The 23,874-nt window shown below is 44.1% G+C and overlaps 1 protein-coding gene across 1 annotated transcript in view; it reads left to right on the forward strand.

The window, feature by feature from the left end:
* Positions 1-888: 888 nt before the first annotated feature.
* Positions 889-23,874, forward strand: part of SRCIN1 (SRC kinase signaling inhibitor 1) — a 91,281-nt gene continuing 68,295 nt past the window's right edge. The window contains exon 1 of the mRNA XM_027872592.1: positions 889-946. The gene's annotated coding sequence lies outside the window, so the exon portion shown is untranslated. The remainder of the gene's footprint in view (positions 947-23,874) is intronic.

The following is a 23,874-nucleotide window of genomic DNA, read 5'->3' on the forward strand; positions in this document are numbered from 1 at the left end:
AATAACTTTATGAAGTCTCTTGTACTCCTCTAATCCTCTCCATGAAAAAGCAGGGATGGCACAGATAGGGTACAACTTGGAAGGTTATTAGTGAATTGGGTTAAAAAAAAAAGAATTATGCTAACAGCTTTTAACTCCTGGGTGCAGAGTATCTTACAACTCCCCAAGCCTTCCAAGGACTCCTCATCCCAGACGCCATGGTAGAGTATTCAGGTCACTGTTCCTCACTTCTTCTTGGAGAATAATAAAGAAGACAGGAGACTTCCTCTGGGAAGAGGTTGTGTCCCCCTAGCATCCTATTGATTCAATCTGTAGATGTGTAAGTTGGTGGGGGCGGGGCAGGGAGGACACAGAGACCAGGAGCTTGGAATCTGTCCTTTGCATTGCCGGAAAGAAAGATGGCTTTTAGTGGGTCAATTTCTGGAGACCCTCTGTTCTGGGGAGCCCTTCTTTATTTTCTGTTTATCTTCTGTCTGTCCTCTGTCCAGTGTGTGTTTGTTATGTCTATGTCACCTACTCCCTTCCCAGATGAAGCCCCTACTTTGACCTTTATTCTTATCTCCCTATCCCTATTTAGACAAGATTCGCCATCCCCCCCTCCTCATACTCCAGGCCTTCCTTGCCTAAAGTACCTATTCTGTCTCCTCCCCCACTCCCAATGCTTGTGACATCTATGTGTGTCACTGAAGGACCTGAGGGCTTCCCCGCTCCATGGTTCTCCATCCAAAGACCAGGCCTTGGACATTCTCCCCATACGATTGTTGTGAGCCTCCTAGCTGCCCTATCCCTGACCCTAGTGCGAGACCCTCCCCACTTAGTTGGAGTCCACTGCTATGAAGGTATGATTATTCATGAGTTTCCTCCTTTCCTGTCCCTTACCCAGGGCTCCAGCATGCAGCGGGAGGGAAGCCAGGAGGACTCTGTTCCCTCTGTTTAAAGTCTCCAGGTTAGTAAATGAGAGGAAGAGGCAGCGACTCCCACCCCCTTCACTCCTTAATCTGAGTGCTATCCTGAAATGCCTGGCTCAGGGGGCATAGAGCGCATCTGAGTAAGTGGGGGCAGGAACCAGGGTGGGACTCCTGGAGAAAGAAGGGCCTGTACCTGGAGGGGAGAAGACAACCTGCCCAGTTTGCCTTTTTCATGGTAGGGAAGGGAGGGGAAGGGAGTAACAGCATCCCTGGGGTACTCTGAGGCTCAGAGGTTCAGCCTCCTTTGGGGTGAACTGGCCTGGCCTGGGGGGAGGGCATCAAAGACCAGCAGCCTGCCTGTGTCTGGTCTTTGTAAGTTGAATGGAATGAATTGAATTGCTGGGGAAGGAAGTGTAGAGATGGGAGGCTGTGGATGGAATCTATCCAATTTACTAGAGGAACTGGGATCGGCAGCTAGAAGACACAGTGTGATAGAATGCTGGGCCTGGAGTCAGGAAGATCTGAGTTGAAATCCAGCCTTAAACATTGGGCAAGTCATTTAACTTCTGTTTGCCTAGTTTCCTCAACTGTAAAATGGAGATAATAATAGCACCTGTCTCTCAGGTATTTTTGTAAGGATCAAATGAGACGATACATGTATTAGCACAGTGCCAGGCACAGGTGCCTGATAAATGCTTATTCCTTTCAGAGAAATTGGGAGAATTAGCTTGGAGGAGGGTCCCAGGGAGAGAGGGAAACCACTCTGGGAGAACTGAAGGAGGGATATGGTCAGCTTGGTGTAGCTGAAAGGGGTGTTGAAATTGGAGTCTGGAGACCTGGGCTCAAATCCTGAGTTTTTCACTTACTCCCTGTGTGACATTGGGCAAATCACTTAGTGTCTCTGGGTTTCCTGAGAATTTCTCAGAAGGAGGGGGCACCCAAAATTGCAAATGAAGTCTGTAACTTCATTGAGAAGTCTTTGGAGGGGGGCTAAACACAGGAGAGATTCTTAGTCCTCCAGGCTTTGGCTTCCTCACCTGTAAAATGATGGGTTTGGAGTAGATGACCTCAAAAATTGCTTCTTGGTCTAAATCCCTGATTGGAGAAGGGAAAGGGGTGGGGGAGAGGAGACAGGAAAGCCTAGAGACACCTAGAGTGGAGCGCCTAGATTTAGGAAAGACTTCCTGGTAGGTGGAGATGGGAGAAATCAGGAGAGTGGGATTGGGAGAGGTTATAGGATCCCTTCCCCTAGAGATCTCAGTGGATACCCATCTGTCTGTGGGCTAGTTTGGGGAGTCAAGTATGGGAAATGGGTAAGATGATCTCTAGATGACCCCAGTGGGAGAGGGGGAGTACAAATGAGAGACAATTTTGAATATTTCTTTCTATAAATGTATATTTTTAAATGCTAGAAAATTAGCTAGCCTTCCTGGCGTATAGATACATTTTATGTTGATTCTCCCATAAGCAGGGTAAGCTCAAAACAGTATGCAGGGAGTGTCCTATCTGAACTTTTCCCAGACCACAGGAATGCTTTGTCCCAGCTAAGAGAGGAGGGTGGGGCAGGCAGAAATTTACCTCGATGTACCCCCGCCTCCTAACCTTCTAAACTCCTCTAAGTTAGAATCACGGACTTTGTGGGTGGCTCTGGGAAGCGGGGAGGCCATCACTCCAGTGATGGTTTTTTAATAACGCAACTCTGAGATGATTTAGTTCGTCTGCTTCTTAATTAAAATGTGTTTTTCTTATAGAGTTGTGGCCCTGATCCCTCTTCCACACCCCCCTCAAACCTGGAGAAATGATAAAGTTTTCCACCCACCTTGCAGCTCCACCCATCAGTTGTTCCCCTCACTTCCCACTATGGCCGCTGTCTTTAGGAATGTCCCTGAGTAAAACGAGCCTCCCACCACAGGTTCCCTCTGCCTGAGGGAGATCTAAGGCTTGGATAGGCTGTCTCACTAAAAGGAAATGAATGCCTAGTGTAACTGCCAAAAAGAAGCTATTAGTCGCTAGAGACTGAAAAGTACTAACCAGAGACTCAAATCCTCACTAGCAGCTAGTTACAGCACCTTTGGGGGGCACCACAATCACTGTCACCATCACCATCATCTCATTACCATTTATGTGTAGGTCACTTTAAAGTCTGTAAAGCACTTTACAAATATGATCTCACTTGATCCTCCCAATAATCCTGTGAGCTAGGTGCTATTATCTCCATTTTGCAGATGTAGAAAACAAATTATTTCTTAAATCCTTCCCGATTGTCATCTTTCAGAAACTTATCTTGCTTCAAGGCTCAGCTCAGGTTTACTTAGATTTACTTAGATAATGTGGAAAGGACAATCAGCCAGGCTACAGGACTTGTCCTGGTAAATGCAGCCTTCCCTGTCTCCATACAGAAATACCTTTGGTCAGTTGGGAAAGGTGTGGTCACTTCTGGGCCCCCCCTCTCCCATGAAGCCTTGTTTCCTCTAATTTTCCTAGAGCTTTTTGTTTGATCTCTCCTTTGCCCTTTCACTCCCCATCTTGTATTATTCTTATCAGGGTACATTCTATATGCCTCTTTTGTAGGCCAGGCCTGATTTGGGTTAATCCCACAGTTTAGGTTGGAGCTTAGAATGAAATTATTGTGGTCCCTCCCCTCTGCCATTTATGCCTTCCCTCTGAGATTGCCTTCTATTTATACTGTATCTTAGCAGCTAGTCCGGAACACTTGAGTTCAAATCTAGTCTTAGACACTAGCTGTGTGACCCTGAGCAAGTCACTTAGCCTCTGTCTTCCTCAGTTTCCTCATTTATAAAATGGGGATAATAATAGCACCTACCTCTGAGAGTTGTTGAGAGGATCAAATGAGATAATATTTATAAAGGACTTAATAAATGCTTGCTTCCCTCCTTGTTTGTATATATAGATATTTGCATGTTTTCTTCCCCATTAAAATGTGAGCTCAGTGATGGGAGGAATAGGGCTGTCTTTTTTTTTTTTTTTTGTATCCTCAGAGTTTATTACAGCACTTGGCACACAGGAAGCGCTTAATGCATATTTGTTGACTGACATTTTTCTTTTTTTTTTTCTTTCTTTCTTTCTTTCTTTTTTTTTAGGCAATTGGGGTTAAGTGACTTGCCCAGGGTCACACAGCTAGTAAGTGACAAGTGTTTGGTCTGAGACCATATTTGAACTCAAGTCCTCCTGACTGCAGGGCTGGTGCTCTATCCACTGTGCCACCCAGCTGCCCCTATGATTGACATTTAAAGTAGATTTACTTAGCTGTAGTGTAGAAAGGATACTCAATCAGAATACAGGATTTACCTTGGTAAATTCGGACTCCCTTGTCTCCATACTGAAACACCATTGCTCAATTGGAAAGATGTGGTGACTTCTGGGGCCAAGCCTGAAGGACACTGACTTCTCATAACCTGGCCTTTTTTTATACTCTTAGGCAACATGGAGCCAGATGCATGGCTTTACCCTGAGTCCTTGTACCAATCAAGTTTTCTTAACTTCTGTGTGTGTGTGTGTGGGGGGGGAATGACACAACTAGTCTAGTTTATATGGCAGGGACCCAGGTAGATATTTCTCCTAACTTATCCCCTAATAGAATGTAAGTTTCCTGAGGACAGGGACTATTTCATATTTATCTTAATATCCACAGTGCTTAGCCTAGTACCTTATGCCTGATAAATGTTTTTGAGTTAAATTGTATTGCAAGGTACTATCTTTGGTGATGTGGATTAAAAAATTGAAATAACATGCAGACCATGCTCTAAAAAAACCTTACACTCCAATAGGGAAACAGACATGAACATAAAAAAAAAAAACAAAAAAAAACTATGTCAGAATGTGATGGGATAGATGGGAGGTGTAAATGAAGTGTGATGAGGTATTTGAAGAGAGGGAGATCATTTTCAACAAGAGAAGATCAAGGGAGCCTTCAAAGAGGAGGTAGCACCTTGTTGGGCCTTGAAGCAGGGTAAAGATTTCAATAGCCCTGTTGTTGAATCATTTCAGTTGTGTCTGACTCTTCTTGTGACCCCATTTAGAGTTTTCTTGGCTAAGATACTGGAGGAGTTTGCCATTTCTTTCTCTAGTTCATTTTACAAATAAGAAAATGGAGGCAAATAGGGTTAAGTGACTTGCCCAGGGTCACACAGCTAATGAGTGTCTGAGGCCAAATTTGAACTCAGGTCTTTCTGACTCCAGGTCTGATGCTCTATTCTATGCACCGAGGAGGCAGCTAAGTGGCTTAGTGGCTAGGTGCTAGGCCTGGAGTCGGGAAGATCTGAATTCAAATGCAGCCTCAGACTAGTTAAAGCAAACCTCTGTTTGCCTTAATCCACTGGAAAAGGAAATGGCAAAGCATGCCAGTATCTTTGCTGGGAAAACCTCATAGACAAAACTTATCATCTGTCAACAGTCCTAGAGTAGAATAATTTCTGGTGTGGGGGACATGAGCAAAGGTGGAAATTAAGATTCCTCTTTGGTTGGAATGTGAGGATGTGATGGGAACTAAGGCCAGGGAGATTGGTCAAGACCAGGTTGTGTAGGGCATTAGATGGCAATCTAAAGGGTTTGTATTTTTCCCTAATGGGTAGGGAGGAGCCAATGGGAGTTTTTAAGCAGAGGATGGAGCAGAGGATGACTTGGAGTAGAGAAAAGGCATTAGACAGGTTATTTGGGCAGTAATGTGAAGGATGGATTAAAGTCCCTGATCCATCTCATCTGTTAAAATGAAGGATAGGTGGATGGATGGAAGGCAAGAGAGATAAGTTAAATATAGATAGCCACATCTTTTGTGATTAAATAATTTTTCAGTCATGTCCAGCTCTTTGTGATCCCATTTGGGGTTTTCTTGGCACAGATACTGGAGTGGTTTGCCATGTTCTTCTCTAGCTCATTTTACAGATGAGGAAATTGAGGCAAACAGGGTTAAGTGACTTACCCAGGGTCACATAGCTAGTAAGTGCCTGAGGCCAGATTTGAATTCAGGAAGATGAGTCTTCCTGACTCCAAGCCCAGTGCTCTATCCACTGTACCACCTAGCTGCCCCAAGCCACATCTACTGAGGGAATTACGTTTAAATAGATTTAAATAGCCTTAATGATCCACCATGGAGATGATTAAATATTGATTATTTAAGCCCAGAGTAGATTCACATCTAGTTGGGGTCAATCATACTTGTAAGGCTGAAGTATTCCATTACACCAACCCCCCCAAGTAGTTACACACTTCTGTCTTTGATTATTGATATGAGTCTCTTTTACTTAGAGATGGAAGAAAAGAGAGATTGCCCTTCACCCCCTTCCACCCCTCCCCTCATTGATTTCCCAGGATTCCACCTGACTGGGGCCACACATCATGTCTATATGTGTGTGTGTCAACTGTGTATATCTGTGTGTGTGTCTGAATTGAGGTTCAAGAAAAACACATCTGTGATGTGTTCTGGAGGTTGGTTATCCTATAATATTTCTGCTGATGTCTGGGAACCAGTGGGAGGAAGTCAAGGAGCTGAGGAAGAGAGGTCAGATGTGAAACTGGGGAAGGAGGTGGATGCCTCACCTCACCCTTCCTTCTCCTCTTCCCTCCCTGTTTTCTATTGCATCTTCTCGAGATAATGGCAGCCACAGTGACAACACGACGGGCACACTGACAGGTGCTGAGAGCTGGGAGCTGTCAGCAGCATTCCTTTCCCCATAATTACTGTCTGATGAGACACCAGAATTAGCCAGGGAGCAGAGCGTCAGATGCAGAAGCAGAGAATAGAGGTAGGGTGGGACGGTGTGTGTGTGTGTGTGTGTGTGTGTGTGTGTGTGTGTATGTTGTGTGTCTGTGTATGTGTGTGTGTGGGGGGGGTTCTTCTTCTAAGTATGGAGCCCATACCCCGGGGTAGAGGTGTCTTGCTGTGGTTTGAATTGACAGTGGGAAAGAGAAAGTAGGTTTGTAGCACAGTGTGGTTGTTGTATGCCAGGTTTTGTCATAAGATTCTGATTTAGTAATTTGGAGATAGCTGTGATTCTAAGCAGCTAGGTCTCAGTTCCTGGCTTCCTACCCGCACCCCCACCCCCAGCCCTGCCCCTAAAAGTGGACAATAAAGACGATTTAGTGGGTAGGGGACTAGACTTGCATTTGAGAAGACCTGGATTCAAATAACTCCCCAGATACTTGCTGTGTGACCCTGGGAAAGTCCCTTAACCTAGGTCTGTCTCAGTTTCTTCATCTGTGAAATTAGGGGGTTGTACTTGATGGTCTCTAAGGTTTTTTTTCAGCTCTACAAATCTATGATCCCATGTAAGCTTCCTGAGAACAGGGACTATTTGTTTCCTTTCTCTTGTCTCTGTACACAAGGTGCCCAGCACAGTGTTTGGCACAGAGCAGGGTTTAATCAATACCTGTTGAATGGAATTATTGATGGACTGCCAGTACAAGAGCTCTCCAGGTGGGAAGGGGGTGTGTGTGGTCCTGGAAGCTAAGCCCCAGATCCTTCTCTTTGAGGTTTTCCTTATCCTCTAATAGCCCTGAACTTCAGAGCCCCAGATGGGGCATCAGAGGGGACCTGGAATGTCAAACCCAGGCCCTACCAGCATGATTTTGTGTAAGTCACTTCTCCTTGAGTCTCCTCCTTTGAAAAATGAGGGCATGGGACTGGATCATCCCTAAAGTCCCTTTCTCTTCTAAATCCTGAGATTTAAGCTCCGTCCCCACCCCACCCCCACCTTAGCCTAGGCAAGAACAAAAGCTCCTCTTCCTTAAAATCAGCAAGCATTTAAATAAACTGAAACATTGTAGAAGGATTTTAAAACTTTTTTTTTTACCTTGTAACAAAAGGAGAAAATGATGGAACAAAAGCAGAAAGAAAAACTTACATGGTTACAGTTAGCAGTGTAGTTATTAATTTATACAATCCTGCCTCCTAGGTCTAAACCTTTGAGCCCACCTCCAGACCAGTCCCACAGTGGAAGAAGGGAGAAATGGTTAGAAAAATATCTGACACCTGGCTGACAGTTGAGACCTGAGCTCAACAAGAAATTAATTTATTTTCAGTTCTCCTTGGAGTCTGGGTCTGTCATAGAATCATAGGATTTTTAGAACTGGAAGGTTTCTTAGAGTAATCTTCTAGTCTAACTCTTTTGTGGTACAGACAGAGAAAGTAAAATCAAGCAGGTTAAATGATTTTACCAAGGTCACATAGGTAGTAAGTGGCAGGGGTGGGATATGAACCCAAGTCTTCTGACTCCAAATCCTGGTGCAGTTAAGGTGGTGCAGTGAACAGAATGCTGGGCCTGGGTCAGGACAACCTAAGATCAAATCTTTAGTTACTTGCTAGTTGTGTGGCCCTGGGAAAAATCACTTAACTTGTCTGCTTCACCTTCCTCAACTGTAAAATGGGGGTAATAATATCACCTACCTCACTGGGCTGTTGTGAAGACCAGATGAGGTAATATCCTTAAAGCACTTAGCACAGCATTTGGCACAAAGCAGACATTTAATAAATTCTTCCTCCTCTCCTTTCCTTCCTTCCTTCCCTTCTACTTTCCCCTTTCCCTTTCCTTTCTCCCTTCTTTCCTCTCTCCCTTCTTTCTTTTTCTTTCTTTCTTTTTTTTCTTCCTTCCTTCCTTCCTTCCTTCCTTCCTTCCTTCTCTACTATGTCAGGGCATGAATAATGGACAAGTCTGGCTAGAAGGGGCTAGGACCAGGATCCCAATTAAGCAAGAGGATAGACTAGGTCCGACAGATTAGAGGTCCCCAGTTTCAGAGGTACACATTAGAAGGATAAGACAAGGGCCTATATACTATCAGGCAGGCCCACACAGGAGGAGGCATCCAGACCTTGGGGGGAGTTGCCAGAGGTGAATTTTGATCTTAAAATTTAGGTGGTGCCTCTGTTTGCTTCCTGGCTGTGGCTTGCAGGCCTGAGTTTGAAATTGTTGGAGAGAAAGAGGCCCCCAAGATATCATTTGTTCCTAAGGAATGTAGCGCGGGGTAGCTAGGTGGCATACCTGCACTGGAGTTAGGAGGACCTGAGTTCAAATCTAACCTCAGACACTTACTAGCTATGTGACCTTGGGTAAGTCGCTTAACCCAGTTGCCTCAAAAAGAAAAGAAAAGAAAAGAAAAAAGATGGTAGGGTAATACCTTTTAGAAAGAATAGTCTTATTAGATTCCAGGCTGAAGACACTTGGTACTCCCTGCTCCTCCCTGGATTTCCTGAGTCCTTGGCCTTCCTCTCTCACTTTAAATTGGGATTCAGAACCTCCTTTGGAAAATAGCTTCCTCAGCAATGTGATGGGCCAAAGTGGGGAGAGTGAAAAAGTTGGAAGATGTTCATGACTGTGACTTTTTGGGATGGCAGGCTGGTGTGTGGGGATGTGGAGAGATCTACTAAAGACTCAGAACTATCCTCTGGGCTCAGATAGGCTCTTAGAGGTAAGAGAGCTGGGTTGGGACTCAGGATGCCCAGTTTCTTTTTCTGACTCTTCCACCAATTAAGCACCTACTATGCTCCAGGCATGGTGATGAGTGCTGAGGATAAAAAAAAAAAAAAGGTGAAAACTTCCCCTGCCTTCAAGATGCTTACAGAAGACAAATATGCATATAAATAACTATATGTAAGATAAACCAAGAATAGATGGAAAGTAATTTTAAAGGGGAAGGTGCCAGCAGCTGAGCAGACCAGGAAAGTCTTCCTGAAGAAGGTGGCATTTGAACTGAATCTTAAAAGAAGCCAAGATCCTAAGAGGCAGAGGAAAGAGAGCTTTCCAGGAATTTTTGTTTTCGTTCAGTCATTTTTCAGTCATGACTGACTTTTGATGACCCTGTTTAGGGTTTTCTTGGCAGAGATACTGATGTGGTGTGCCACTTCCTTCTCCATCTCATTTTATAGATGAGAAAACTGAGGCAAAGAGGGTTAAATGACTTGCTCAGGGTCACACAGCTAGTAAGTGTCTGAGATTTGAACTCAGGAAGAAGAGTCTTCCTTGACTCAATATCCACTGTGTCACCTAGATTTCAGGGATAGGAGACAACCAATGCAAAGACAGAGATGAGAGGCAGAGTGTCATGTTCAAGGAATAGCAAGTTGTTCAAATGACTGGATCAGAGAGTTTGTCAGAAGAGAATAAAGTATAAGAAGACTGAGAAGGGCCAGATTGTGAAGAGCTCTAAAAACCAAAGCACTGAGTAACCTGAAGCAAATTATTTCCCCTCTCTGAAACTCAGTTTCCTCATTTGTAAAATGAGTAAATGATCTCTATTGTCCCTTTCAGTTCAGTCTATGGGCAAATACCTATTTTCTCCTTGGGGTGTGGATTGAAAGTTATTCTGGCCCACATTGACCTGGGTTTAGACCCAGGGGTGGCTGGATGATTGACCCAAACCCAAAGCAACATTCTTTAGCCTCTTCTAAATTCTTTGAAGTCAAAGGTTATCATTCTTTGGGATTCCTCATAGTGTCTAGAATAGTTCTGGGCCCATGCGTGCCCCATCAGTGTTTATTGTTAGATTGTGGAGGAGCAATTTGAGGTCTTGAGGGCCTTGATAGATGAATGAGGCTGACCTTACTGCTCCCATCCTAGTCCCTTACCTTCTCTGTTCTTATCATAGCATGAGGGTTAGACCACAAAGCTCACTGTACTTCTCAACAGTGGTGACTGGGGTAGAAGACTGAGAGGAGAGAAGTGACCCCTGCCCAGCTTACTGCAGGTGATGCTTGTGTTTTTTTTTTCATTCTTGGGCCTTCTTGGAGCTCAGACACCTGCTCCTTTCCCTTTCCAGCCCCTCTCCCTTCACCTTCCTCCTGAGCCTCATTTGATTCTAACCTTGGCTGTCCCTAGAAACAGAAAATAATGGGATGCAGATTTGGCTGTTTGCTTTCTGCTTGGTTTCCTCAGGGTGGGAGAATAATTAACTGGGGAGGTTTGAGCCTTCCATTCTCCATGCCGCCACCCCCAGAATCTAGCAGTCCTTGCCCTGTCCTCCAACAGAGGGGGATGGGAAGCCAAGGAAAAGAAAGCTGGAAAACCGTCAATTCTCTTTGCTCCTCCCTCTCTCTGTGTAAAAAAGGACAGGTCCTCAGCTGAGGCAAGCCTTCCCACGGCTCTGTTAGGAAGGGAATCAGGCATGCCTATCAACATCCAGTCCAGTGGGCAAGTAGGGAGAAAATGTGGTCCTTGAGATGATCAAATTCCATGGCAGGACAGAGACAATGTATCCTAGTGGTTAGAGTGTTAGACTCGGAGTCAGGAAGAAAGACCCACCCCAGCCTCTTACTAGCTATGTGACCCTGAGCAGGTTATTTACCCCTTTTGAGCCTCCATTTCCTCATCTATAAAAGGGGGATAGTAATGCCACCTAAATGGGCTTTTGTGAAGATTGAATGAGATAGCATATGCTAAGTGCTCTGCAAACCTTAAAGCACTTATAAAAATGTGAGCTAATGTTATTATTGTCAAAATTTCTCAAGAAATCCCTGAACTAGAAGTCCAGTAATGGGGAAAAGATAAGGAGAGAGTAAAAACTTGTTTGGAGAGGAGGGGAAGCTCCCAGAGTGACTTAGTGCTGTTTGGTCCTAAGGCAAGGGGCTAGACAAGATGACTTCCGGACCCAGGATGGTGAAGTTTGTTTTTTCCTCTCTGCTCTTTCCCTAAGATCACTCCCCAACTGGGGGCAGGTGGTTGGCATTTCAGGGAACTTGAGGACTTGGTGCTGGGTTTCCTGTATACCCTTTCTCTGTTAGAGACTTGGGAATATGGGCTTCTGCCCAGAGATGCTGTTAATCCAACGATTCCTGACATATGCTTCAGCTATGATTGTGGGACAATGAGTCACAGTGCCTATGCAACGATGGCCAACCTGGCTGTGTCTGAGCTTGCAACTGTGCATAAGTGGTATGTGTGGTTGTGAGCATATGGGTTTTGTGTGTGTGTGTGTGTGTGTGAGAGAGAGAGAGACACACACACACACAGACAGACAGACACAGAGACAGAGACAGAGACAAAGAGAAAGAGACAGAGACAGAGAGAAAAAGAGACAAAGACAAGAGACAGAGAGTTTGTGAGTTTGAGTGTGTGTTACATTATTTATAAATATATGCAAATGAGAGTGTATGATATACAGGGGTTTCTGGGACTATCTCCATAGACAGAAGAGACCCCAAGTGCTAGGAGATCCTCCAAGTGTGTTGGACTGGAAGATATGTCTTAGTGGAGTGAAGGCCCATCTCCCTGGTGGGAGGTATTAGGGATTGCTAGCACTTCACAGAAAAAAGACCTGAGTAGACCACCCAGAGGATGATGAGTCCCCTAGCAACTCCACTGAAGGAACTTCTCTTTAGTTAGAAGAGACGACTGGTCAGGCATAATCCCCACCTTTCCTCTGTATAATATTATTCCTAACCTCCTGTCCACCTCTTCCAAATAATAATAACTGAAAAGCATAAAACTCTTAAGGGTTGGCAAACTAATGCACATTATTTCATTTGATCCTCAGCCACCTTGTAGGGTAAATGCTGCAGATGTTATTATGCCCATTTTATAGGTGAGGAAACTCAGAAAGCTTAAGTGACTTACCCAGAGCTAATAAGCGTCTGAGGAAGGATTGAATGTTTAACGCTATTGCACAAGTACAGCCTAGATCAGATTGCTTGTTGTCTTGGGGAGGAGGGAGAGAGGAAGACAATTTTGGAGCTCAAAATCTTATTTTAACAAATGAATGTTGGAAGAATTGGAACCCAAATCTACCTGACTCCAAGTTCAGCCCTTCATCCGTTATTTCACACTGACTCGAAAACAGATTGAGGATTGGGAGTCTCTCCTAAGACCTCTAGGGAAGGTGATGGCTCTTTCTGTGTACCATTGTAAGCTTTTACAAGACCTTTCCAAAGTCTAACCTTTATCCTTTTTGCTGCAGTCACTTGGGTAGTTTTTGTTTTTGTTTTGCTTGTTCAGTACTCTGTTCAACTTCTCTTGTTCATTCTCAGTGTAGGGGAGATCTGGGGTGTGTTTGTATAGCAGCCTCTCCCCAACTCTGCCCCACCTAGGGCACAACTACCCTGGCCCCCTCCCAGCTGGCAAGGCAAGAACCCCATGGGTAATACCAGGATGTGCTTTGCCAACCTTCTCTGGGTGACAGCAAGTCTGGGAGGGTCTAACCTTTCCCTCCCTTTTTCTCTCCTTCTCTGCCTGCCCGAGTTCCTCTCCACTGCTTCTCCAAGGAGACAGGGAACTGACACAACACCTTCCCAGGGAGAGTGAGAGAGACGGAGATGATGTGGAGGAGATGGCTTCTTAACGTCGGTTGGCAATGTGGGGACGTGTCAGGCTTATATTTAGCTGTTCTGGGTTCTGGGTTGGTGACTAGGGGTGACATCTACCACCTCCCCACACACACTCACACACACACACTCATCACTGCCTACATTGCTTCCCCAAAGAAGCCAATTAGCCAAATCCTCATTAGCAGAACTCCTTTTTTTTTTTTAATACCACAGTTAGAAATAAGACCTTGGAATAAATGAAGAGTTGGCTTTCCTTGACTTTCCCTTTCCAGTACAATTGGTTTTGCAGGAATCATTCTCTAGGGGCAGTGGATGGTGCAGGGTAGGAGATTAAGAATGATCCTATATTCTTGTAATTGACAAGTGCATTAGAAAGGTGCCAAGGTCTGGGGAGGGAGTGGAGAGGCATTAGAAGAATCAGAGAAGGTTTTCAGGAGAAAGTGAGGAGAAAGGAGGAAGGGATTCACCCATGAAAGTGCTTTGAGAAGGAACTTCCTCAATTCATCTGGATGTACAAGGGAGGACAAGCACTGGCCTGAGCATTGTGACCACCTGAGATGGAGAAGGGAGTTAGCATTCAACTCAATTTCGTTCACGTAGCCTAGTAATGGAGCTGGAGGGTGATAAAGGTTTAGATAAGCCACTATCCCTACCTTAGTGGAACAAAGTCTAGCAGAAGGAGATGCTGTATAAGCCTAGCATGTGCACTGTGTCATTGGAGTCGGGGAACCTGGGTCAATTGCCACTTGTGTGATTTTGGACAAGTCAATTATGTTCATCTGTCAAACAAAGGGGTGGGACTAGATTTGCCTCTGAGGTCCCTTACAGCTGTAGGAAGGGACTTCAGAAACCACCTAGTTCAAACCTTTCATTTTACAGATGAGGAAACTGAAGCCCAGGGAAGTTAAATGACTTGCCCAAGGTCACTTAGGTAGTAAGAGTCTGAGGTAAGATTTGAACCTTTAAATCTAGAGCTCAAGTTCTTTCTTCTGTATGGCACTGACTCTTGCGCGAATGCCCCCATACTATATGCCTTTAATTCTACATCCCAGCTCCAATCACAATCAGAGCCAAAGATTCAAAAACCAGGTCCATCCTTAATATTCTATGTGACCTTAAGAAAGTTACTTAAGCTCCCGGGCTTCATTGATTAAAGTATGACTGTTAAAAAGAAAGGAATGTTCTCTGAAATCCTTGGAGAAAGAAGATAAACTATTGAAACCTGAGGTCTAGGGAGTTTAAGTGACTTGCCCAAAGACATACAGGTGGCAGAGACAAAATTTGAATCCAGGTCCTTTGACTTAAGAGCCATCATTCTTGCTGCTGAACCAATAGATATATGATTGTACACTTTAGTGTGTGATCAATGCATTAGAGAAGTGCAAAGGACTATGTGAGGTCTTGGAGAGAAGGGGTGGAAAGTCATTAGCACCCAGAAGAGCCCAAGAAGACTTCCTGGAGGAGGTGGCATGTATATTGGACTTTAAAAAATAGGTGGAGATTGAATGGGAGAGGAAGACACAGGGTTTATAGAGTTTATATTTGTAGTTTATATAATATAATAATTTATATAAAAATTATTTAAATAATAGTTTGTAGGCAACAGTCCTATAAATGCCTAGAGACAGGATAGCCCAAGGATGTACAGGGGATGGTGAGTGGTACAGATTGACTGGAGTTTCAAGTATGTGGACCTCAGTAGAATGGGCTGAAGTGCGAGTTTGGGGACCTCATCAGCCTGATTTCTGCCTCTTTTCTTGGGTAAGCTGAGGGTGATGGCAGGGCATAATGGACTCCATGTGCATTGTAGGAAGAGGGTTCTGCAAGATTGGGTCTGTTTTCTGCCCTGTTGCTAAATCTCTCCTCTGGCTGTTGGTCTATTTCTCTTTTGGGAGGTGGGGTCTGGGGGAAGGGAGGATTCCCCAGACAGAAGCTTTCCGGAGAAGCCTTGGTTGGGGTCATGTGTGTGTTCCCAAGCTGCTTCCTTCCCTGCATTTCCAGGGACTGGAGCTCAAAACTTTCCCTTTCTCTAAGGCAGGGATTCTTAACCTGAGATCCGTGAACTTGGCATATTTTTTATATATTTGTGTGTGTGTCCACACACACATATACACACATACACATGCATAAATACACACAAGTGCATGCACACACATACATGCACAGCAACACACATATACATGTGCATATATGTGTGTACTATATACATACATACATGTACATGTACATATATAGCATAGACCCACACATACATGCACAATGCACGTATATGCACACATATGTGTATGTGCACATGTGTATATGCACACACATATACACATGTACATGTGCATGTATACATATACTTAAGCAATACACACCTATATACATGTGCATGTGCACATGTGTATACACGCACATATATACACATAGTGCATATATGCACATACACATGTGCACATATACATACATGTACATATATACATATGCATATATACATATTGACCATTGTATTTCAATAGGATTGGTTTCATTTATAATCTCATGTATTTTCTTTTATGCATTTAAAAACATCTGAGAGGGGTCCATTGGTTTGACCAGACCACCAATGACACACAAAAAGATAAGAATCCTTGCACTGGGGGATCTGGGGCTGGCTCTGGGAGAATGATTGATTCCATATTGCCCTTGAAGGCTACCTGATACTTGCCATCTTCAGGGATGCCTTAGTCAAAAGGAAACAACCCTGGGCCAAGGCAGGAGATCTTGGCAAACTGGCCTCCTCTCCATCTTCTGTTTTTCTCATCTTGGTTTCTCTTCTCTCCATGCCTTTGTTCACACTGGAGAGGCAGCAGGGCTGTGGTGCTTTAGACTGGGAGCCAGAGACCCTGTGTCAGAATCTCAAGTCTGCTATTTATTTATCTGTGTGACCCTGGAAAAGTCACTTTACTCCTCAATTGTGTCAAAGGGATTGGATTCAAATGATTTTTTAGTTTCATTTCCATCCTAAATCCAAAGATCATACCTACCCTGGAATAGACCTACCTGGAATAGACCACTCCCCTACCCACCCCATTTTTCCTTCTCATCTCTCACTTCTTTCAGTTCCAAACTCCTCCATGAAGGCTTCTCAGACCTGTTCAGCTGAACATGATCTCTTTCCTCAAATTTCTCATAGCCTTTGCCTGGACCTCTCCCTAGTACTTGCCACACACTGCCTTGTAGCATTGTTGTTCACACATATAATATTCTTCTCCTTTTGATTATGAACTCCTTGAAGTCAGGATCTGTACTGTGCCTATTTTTGTATCTCTAGCACAGGGGTGGGGAACGTTCAGCCCTCTAGGTCCTCAAGTGTGGCCTGTGGCCTTGAGGTCACAGGTTCTCCACCTTTGCTCTAGCATCTTCCCCCTAGCCCTTAGTATATACAGTGTGTTGTACACAACAAGTGTGTAATAAATGCTTGTTGATTGACTAATTGAATATATGGAGGCTAGACTAGGGGAAGAACCTCTTGACTTGTGAGGGTGACACAGAAATGAGCCAAGCTGGGTATGATATGAAAGTCTGTCCCCATGTCCTTTCCCCAATCATTGCAAGAGGGGTTTGGTACAATCTAACCTGGGCTGGCAAGTTAGCCACACTCATCTCTCTTTCTCCTACCATTCCCCAAATTAAGGGCAGTTAGGAAAAGACTAATATCTTACGATGTCCTGAAAAGCTAGAAACTCAGTAGCTGTAGTACCTTCACAAGGGGGTATACGGCCTTTGGGAAAGGAAAGAGGGCAGAGCAGCCTTTTCTGCCCACAGCAGACCAAGTGGCAAAAATCCCAGGCTATGCCAGCCAGAGTTGGGTACAGCTGGAGGAGCTGGTGCCAGAGCTTGGCATGTTCTCCTCTCACATCTTCTAAACTATAGTGGCAAGGGCCCAGCTGTTCTCTGTGGCCCAGGTCCCACTCAGAGGTTCTTATCCTCAGGCACCAGATTTAGGAACAAGCTAGGCATCCTTCCTCAACCTCTCTACTCCTCCCCTCCCACCTCCCTGGGTCCCAGCAGACCACCTCATTTCTGTCCAGTTATAATATCACAGGGGGTGCTATGAGCTAGGCATGGGCTGGAGAGGGGGGGTTATTGAGGGGGAGAAGGAAAGCTAGCATCCACTACTTTCTTTTTCTATGCATCTGATTCAGTCAATCTACAAAGGAGATGTAGAAGACATTTGAACTGGGGATTGCAGGGTAGCTCCTTCTCTGGAGGTGCCATGTGTCTCTCTCTCCCATGTCCCCCTTGCCCAATATCTTGAGATCTGGGGGGTAAGGGACTTCAAATTCAAAGTTTTAAAAGATATTGTTGCACCTATTCAAGCAGGCTCCCAGTCAGGTAAGCCTTCCACACTTTCCCAGCCTTGATGCTGATGAAGTCCTTTAATTAGATTTCCTCTAATTTCCTAGCTAAGTGGCCTTTGGTGGGTTTTAAATCTGCCCAAATTGGTTTGTGTTTTTTCTTTCTGTGAGACTCAGAGTCACTAGCACTCTCTCTGTGTCCCCCACACCCAAACTCCACGGCTTTTCTTGACTTCTCAACTGTTGCCCTGGGGGAGAATCTATGAGCCTCTTATGATTTTGGTTTCCTCTTTAAAGTGGAGCCACTCAGCTCCCCTCTCCCAGGTTGTATGAGTGTGCATGGGTGGTGATGAAGTCTGACACAGACCAAAGACTCACTTGGAATCCTACCCAAGCCTCGTGCTCTTTTGGTGCCTAGGCAGTAGGCAAAGCTAAGGGGAGCATCTCCTTGGCTTGTGCTCTGGGTCCCTGGTAGGGTACAAGGTTGCTGTCCATATCAAGTGGTTCTTACCTGGCCTCTACCTCACTCCCACCTTCCAGCCCTCTGTAATTCAAACCCTCGGGTCAGAAGTCAGGAGGAGACTGACGGAATACTGTGTGATCGATCCTTCCTTCTCACCTGTGTCCCCACTGGATAGACAGCCTGCTACATCCATCCTTCTGCCTCTATGCTGAAATCTCACCATAAATCTTATTTGACTACTGGCCAAGTGAGAAGGTCTTAGACCGTCTTCTGTGTTTAGGGATTCTTTAGGAGAGTAGGGTTTTTACAGTCAGAAGGAATTTTGAGATCATTGAATCCAACCTCTTATTTTTTTTTTTTACAAATGAGGAAACCAAGACCTAGAGAGGCTAAGTGACTTACCCAAGGTCACACAGGCAATAAGTAACAGAATCAGGATTTGAGTCCAGATTCCTTGATTCCAAATCCATCACTTTCCCTACTACGTCACGTGGTAGAGATTTCTCTGATTCCTTCATAGTCTTCCTTGGAATTATACTCTCCTACTTTCTCTGTCTCAACCCCTTGGTGAATCAACTCACCTCAGTGCTTGAATCCCTCCCCCTTGTTCTATTTCCCCGATCGTACCTTGCCAAATCTTTCCACCTTCTTTGCTTCTATTCATGTGCTGCTGGACAGAGATGAAGGAAATCATGAAACCCTGTGGATTGGGTCCACTACAAATTTGTTATTTAATATCAAGTGGGCCCTCATGCTGCAGAAGGGTAATCATTCTGCTCCTTTCTAATTGACTCATGATCCCACTCTGCACTGTGGCTATTCCAAATCTCATTTCTCCTCAAGCCTCCCACAATACCCCTCCCCTAACCTTCTCAGTGAGGAACTTACCTCATTCTTTGCTGAAAAAGTTGAGGACATTTGTCATGAGCTCCCTTTTCTCTATTCCTCCTTATCTCACATCACTCATATGCCTTCTGCCATAATCTCCTCCTTCACCCCTGTTTCACATGAAGAGATGTCCCTTATCCTTACCAAGACAAAATCCCCTCTGCATGCATCAGTGATCCCATTCCATCCCATCTTCTCCAGCAGATTGCTCCCTCTATCATCCTCACTCTCTCACTAATCTTCAATTTCTCCCTGTCTGCTGGCTGCTTTCCTACTGACTACAAATTTGCCCATCTCTTCCCCATCTTTAAAAATAACTTTATACTACCATTCGTGCTAGATATCGTCATTTCTCCCTTTGATGGCCAAACCTCTTGAGAAAGTGCCTAACCTAGGTGCCTGCATCTCCTTTCTTCTCAGTCTCTTCTAAAGTCTCTGCAATTTGCTTTCTGAACTTATCATTCAACTGAAACTGCTCTCTCCAAAGTTATCATTGATTTCTTTTTTTTTTAATTTTTATTTTTTGGGACGCAATCAGGGTTAAGTGACTTGCCCAGAGTCACATAACTAGTAAGTATCAGAAGTCACATTTGAACTCAGGTCCTCCTGACTCCAGGGCCAGTGCTTTATCCACTATGTCATCTAGTTGCCCTCATCGATCTCTCTTTCTCTCTTTTAAGAAATTATTTATTTTATTTTTAATTTAGGAAATAAAACAAGCATTTCCATAACACAATAGAATTTTTTAAAAAGATGATTGCACATGAAACTGCAAATCTATTATGTACAACTAGCTATTCTTTTTAAATATATAATAAAGTTATCATGTAAATTTCTTTTTTCCTCCCTCCCCCTGATGGTTATCATTAGACACAAATATATGTGTATGTATGTGTATATACATATATACATATATGTATATATGTACATGTGTATAACATATGTATATGTATATAATCATTCTATATGCTTATCAGTTTTTTCTCTGGGTACAGATAGCATCTTCCTTCATAGGCATTTTATAGCTATTTTGGGTATTGATAATAGTGATACAGTCAAAATGACTTAGTCGATCAAAGCTGTTCTTAAAACAACATTGTTGATTTCTTCATTGCCAAATTTCATCCTCATTCTTCTTGACCCCTCAGAGGAATTTGAAGTTGTTGATTACTTTCCCCTCTTGGACATCCTTTCCTCTCTGAATTTTTTATTTTATTTTATTTTATTTTTTAATTTTTAGGCAATTGGGATTAAGTGACTTGCCCTGGGTCACACAGCTAGTGTCACGTGTTTGGTCTGAGGCTGGATTTGAACTCAGGTCCTCCTGACTTCAGGGCCAGTGCTCTATCCACTGCACCACCTAGCTGCCCCTGAATTTTTGAATTTCAAGACACTGTTCTATCTTTGTTTCCCTCCTGTGTATCTGACCATTCCTTCACTGTTTCTTCATTTATATCATACCCGCCAACTGTGGGTGTGCCCAAGAGGCATCTTTTATTTTTTCACTCCATATTTTCTCAACTGATGATCTCATTAGCTCTCATGCTTTCAAATGGAATCTTAAGGTAGATGATTCAGAGAATTCTATATCCAGCCCTTGTCTTTCTTCTGAGCTCCAGTACCAACTGCCTTTTGGATATCTCAAACTGTATGTCCTATAGACATTTCAAATTTAATATATCCCAAAATGAACTTATTAGCTTCTCTCCAAAGCCTCACTTTTTTTTAAAATTAAACTTACTTATCAAACTGTCAAGGATGCCATCATCCTTTCAAGTCACCCAGACTTGCAACCTTGGAATTATTTTCAACTACTCACTCTCATCCCACATAGTCAATTTTTGGTCAAACCTTGTCATTTCTATCTTTGCAACAATGTCCACTTCTGTCATCCACACAGCCAACACCCTAGTTTAAGCTCTCATCAGTTGGTTACTCTGTCTCGAGTCTCTCCTCCTTCCAATCCATCCTCCGCTCGGATGCCAAATCGATCTTCCTAAAGTGTAGATCTGACCAAGTCACCCCCCACCACACACACACACACACACACACACACACACACACACACACACACACTCAATAAACTGGAGTGGCTATTACCTCCCCGATCAAATATAGAATCTTCCATTTACCATGAAAATCTCTTTATAACCTGACACCTTTCTAGTATTCTTATACTTTATTCCCCCCGTAAACTCTGTGATTCAGATATACTGGCCTATTTGCCATTCCTTACATTCCACTCCCACCTACATGCCTTTGGCTATCTCTTATGCCTGAAATTCCCTTCCTTCTCAGTTCTGCTAGCTAGAAGCCTCTAAGCTTCCATGTTTCTCTTCAAGACACAGCTCAAATCCTACCTTCTGCAGGAGGCCTTTTTCCCCAACTGCTGCTGCTTATCCTTCTAAGATTGCTTTCTGTGTAATCTGTATATATCTTGTACATACCTAATTATTTATCCATTATCCCTTTTTTTTTTTTTTGGTTAGGCAATGAGGTTAAGTGACTTGCCCAGGGTCACACAGCTAGTCAGTGTCAAGTGTCTGAGGCCGGATTTGAACTCAGGTCTTCCTGAATCCAGGGCCAGTGCTCTATCTATTGTGCCATCTAGCTGCCCCCTATTTACCCATGTGGGCTTGTTATGGGTACAGATTTTTTTGCCTTGCTTTAGATCCTCAGCATTTAACATAGCACCAGGCATATAGTGAACACTTAACAAATGCTTATTAAATAATTGACTGGTGCCTACCTATTCTTTTTTTTAAGTGTTTCTTTTTTAAAATTTATTTATTTTTAGTTTTCAACATTCACTTCCACAAGATTATGAGTTCCAAATTTTCTCCCCATCTGATTCCTCCCCCACCCCAAGATGGCATGCTTTCTGTATACCCCTTCCCCTAATCTGCCCTCCCTTCTAACTCTCCCCCCCTTCTCTTATCCCCTCCCCCTTCTATTTTCCTGTAGGGCAGGATAGATTTCTATACCCCATTTCCTGTATTTCTTATTTCCCGGTTGCATGCCTACCTATTCTTGCTGTCTAATCTCCATGCCTCATATAATTTATAACAGGAAGAGCCCTTAGAGATGATCTAGTCCAGTCTGTGGCCAAAGTCATGCAAATAGTAAGTAGCAGAGCCAAGATTATTTTCTTCCCCTGAAGCAACTGGGGTTAAATTAAGCCCAGGTCACACAGCTAGTAAATGTCTGAGGCTGGATTAGAACTCAGGTCCTCCTGACTCCAGGACTGGTGCTTTATCCACTGTGCCATTTAGCTGCCTGAGAGCCAAGATTCTTAACACAATAATAACAACTAGCTTTAAGGTCTTAGTGCAGTTTTAAGCTATTAAAGCTTAAATAGCATTATTTAAAGTGTCTTTTTGAAAGGAAAACTTCCCCAAGAGTCTTACAGCTAGTGAGTACCTAAGGCAGGACTCAAACCCTGATCTTCCTGATTTCAAGGCCAAAACTCTATCTGCTGAGCCATCTACTTATTTCATATATGTTGTTTCAAGTCATCTTTCTCTGAATCCTTCCTCCTCCTGAATCTCCAAGGATAGCCAGCAGTTTCTTGGGTCTTCCTGAGGGATTCACCTAGTTCCTAACTTCTTGCTATTTGCCTGATCCGGTAAAGTGGTGCTAAGAACATCTTCACTCCCAACCTCACAAATTTGTGCTGGGAGGAAAGTGCTTTCCAAAGCACCTACAGTGGTATCGAGTGGGAGTATCCCATTCACTCCCCTGTTCTCTCACTGTGTCTTTCCCTGTCTCCAGAAATGTCCGATATCTTGAGGACAGGTCCTGGGTCAGAAGGAGGGTGGGGGCATTCTGGCTTAGTTAGGAGTAGTCATTCAGCAGAATGGCTTCTCTTCTTCCCGTTAATTTTAGTGCCAGAAGATGGCCTTGCATTCATCAGGACGGTGATTTTTGTCTTCTAATCTCTCACTTCACTTTCTGCCTGCTCTCCCATTCTTTCCCCTCAGCCTTTCGGCGGCTCTTGCTGGAGAGATAGGCAGATCATCAGGGTGACAGCAGTGGGCATTAGCCATTTGGGGGGATATTACACAGAAATGTTTACAGAAAGGCAATTGCCTGGAAAATAGCTTGGGCTGCTGTGGTGTGGCGGAAAAGATGGTTTTTGAAAAAAACAAATAAACACGAACACTTACAGGACCCAAAGGGACAGACAGACCCAGGGATGGACACACACACACACACACACACACACACACACACACACACACACACAGATGCATAGACTTGTAAACACAGGGACTCCAAGAAACAGGTACAAACACATGAGCGCACACATAATTACATGCAAATTTCCCTCACAGTTAATTAAAATTCAGGAGGGTATAAAGGGGATGTCAAGAGAATACCCTGCCTTGGGATGTTACCACCAAAGTCTTGGCCAATATTTGGCCAATGACTTTCACGTATACTTTTTCATTGGACCTTTCTGGAGACCTATGTTCTAATCCTACTTTGTGCTAACTCCCTATACCCCTAGGTAAATCAGTTCCCCTCTTAAAGGCTCAGTTTCCCCCTCTGTAAAATGAGAGAATGGACTAGGTGACCTCAAAGGCCTTCTCCAGCTTGAATAGTTAAAGTCACTTGATGAACTCTGCCCTCTGCCCATCCCCTGACCTAGAGACTCTCTAGCAGGTGCCTTTTGCTAGAGGGGGCAGGCAGTGAGCGAAGGGCTTCCTGATGGAGCCATCACCCACAATTGGCCCTGGCAGCAGCCTCAGGGCTTCCCTGGGGCTGAGCCACAGGCTCCCATTGGATGACTGTGGGACTTATTCCTCCTGCTGTGGATGCTGAAGGAGACTGGGGCAGAGCAGCAAAGCTAGGCTTCAAGAGTGTTGGGCTAGGGAGCAAATCTGATTGTTTTAGGGAAAATTCTCCTTCCTTTCTCCATCCAGCCCCTCTTGGGCTTCTGTCTAATTGGTCTGCTCTTCACTCTCTCCATTCCCCTCCTATCAGCCCCCTCCTCCAGCTCATTCCCTTGACACCTATCTGCAG

Source organism: Vombatus ursinus, unplaced genomic scaffold (genome assembly GCF_900497805.2).
Source record: "Vombatus ursinus unplaced genomic scaffold, bare-nosed wombat genome assembly UNPS02014801.1, whole genome shotgun sequence".
Lineage (NCBI taxonomy): Eukaryota > Metazoa > Chordata > Mammalia > Diprotodontia > Vombatidae > Vombatus > Vombatus ursinus.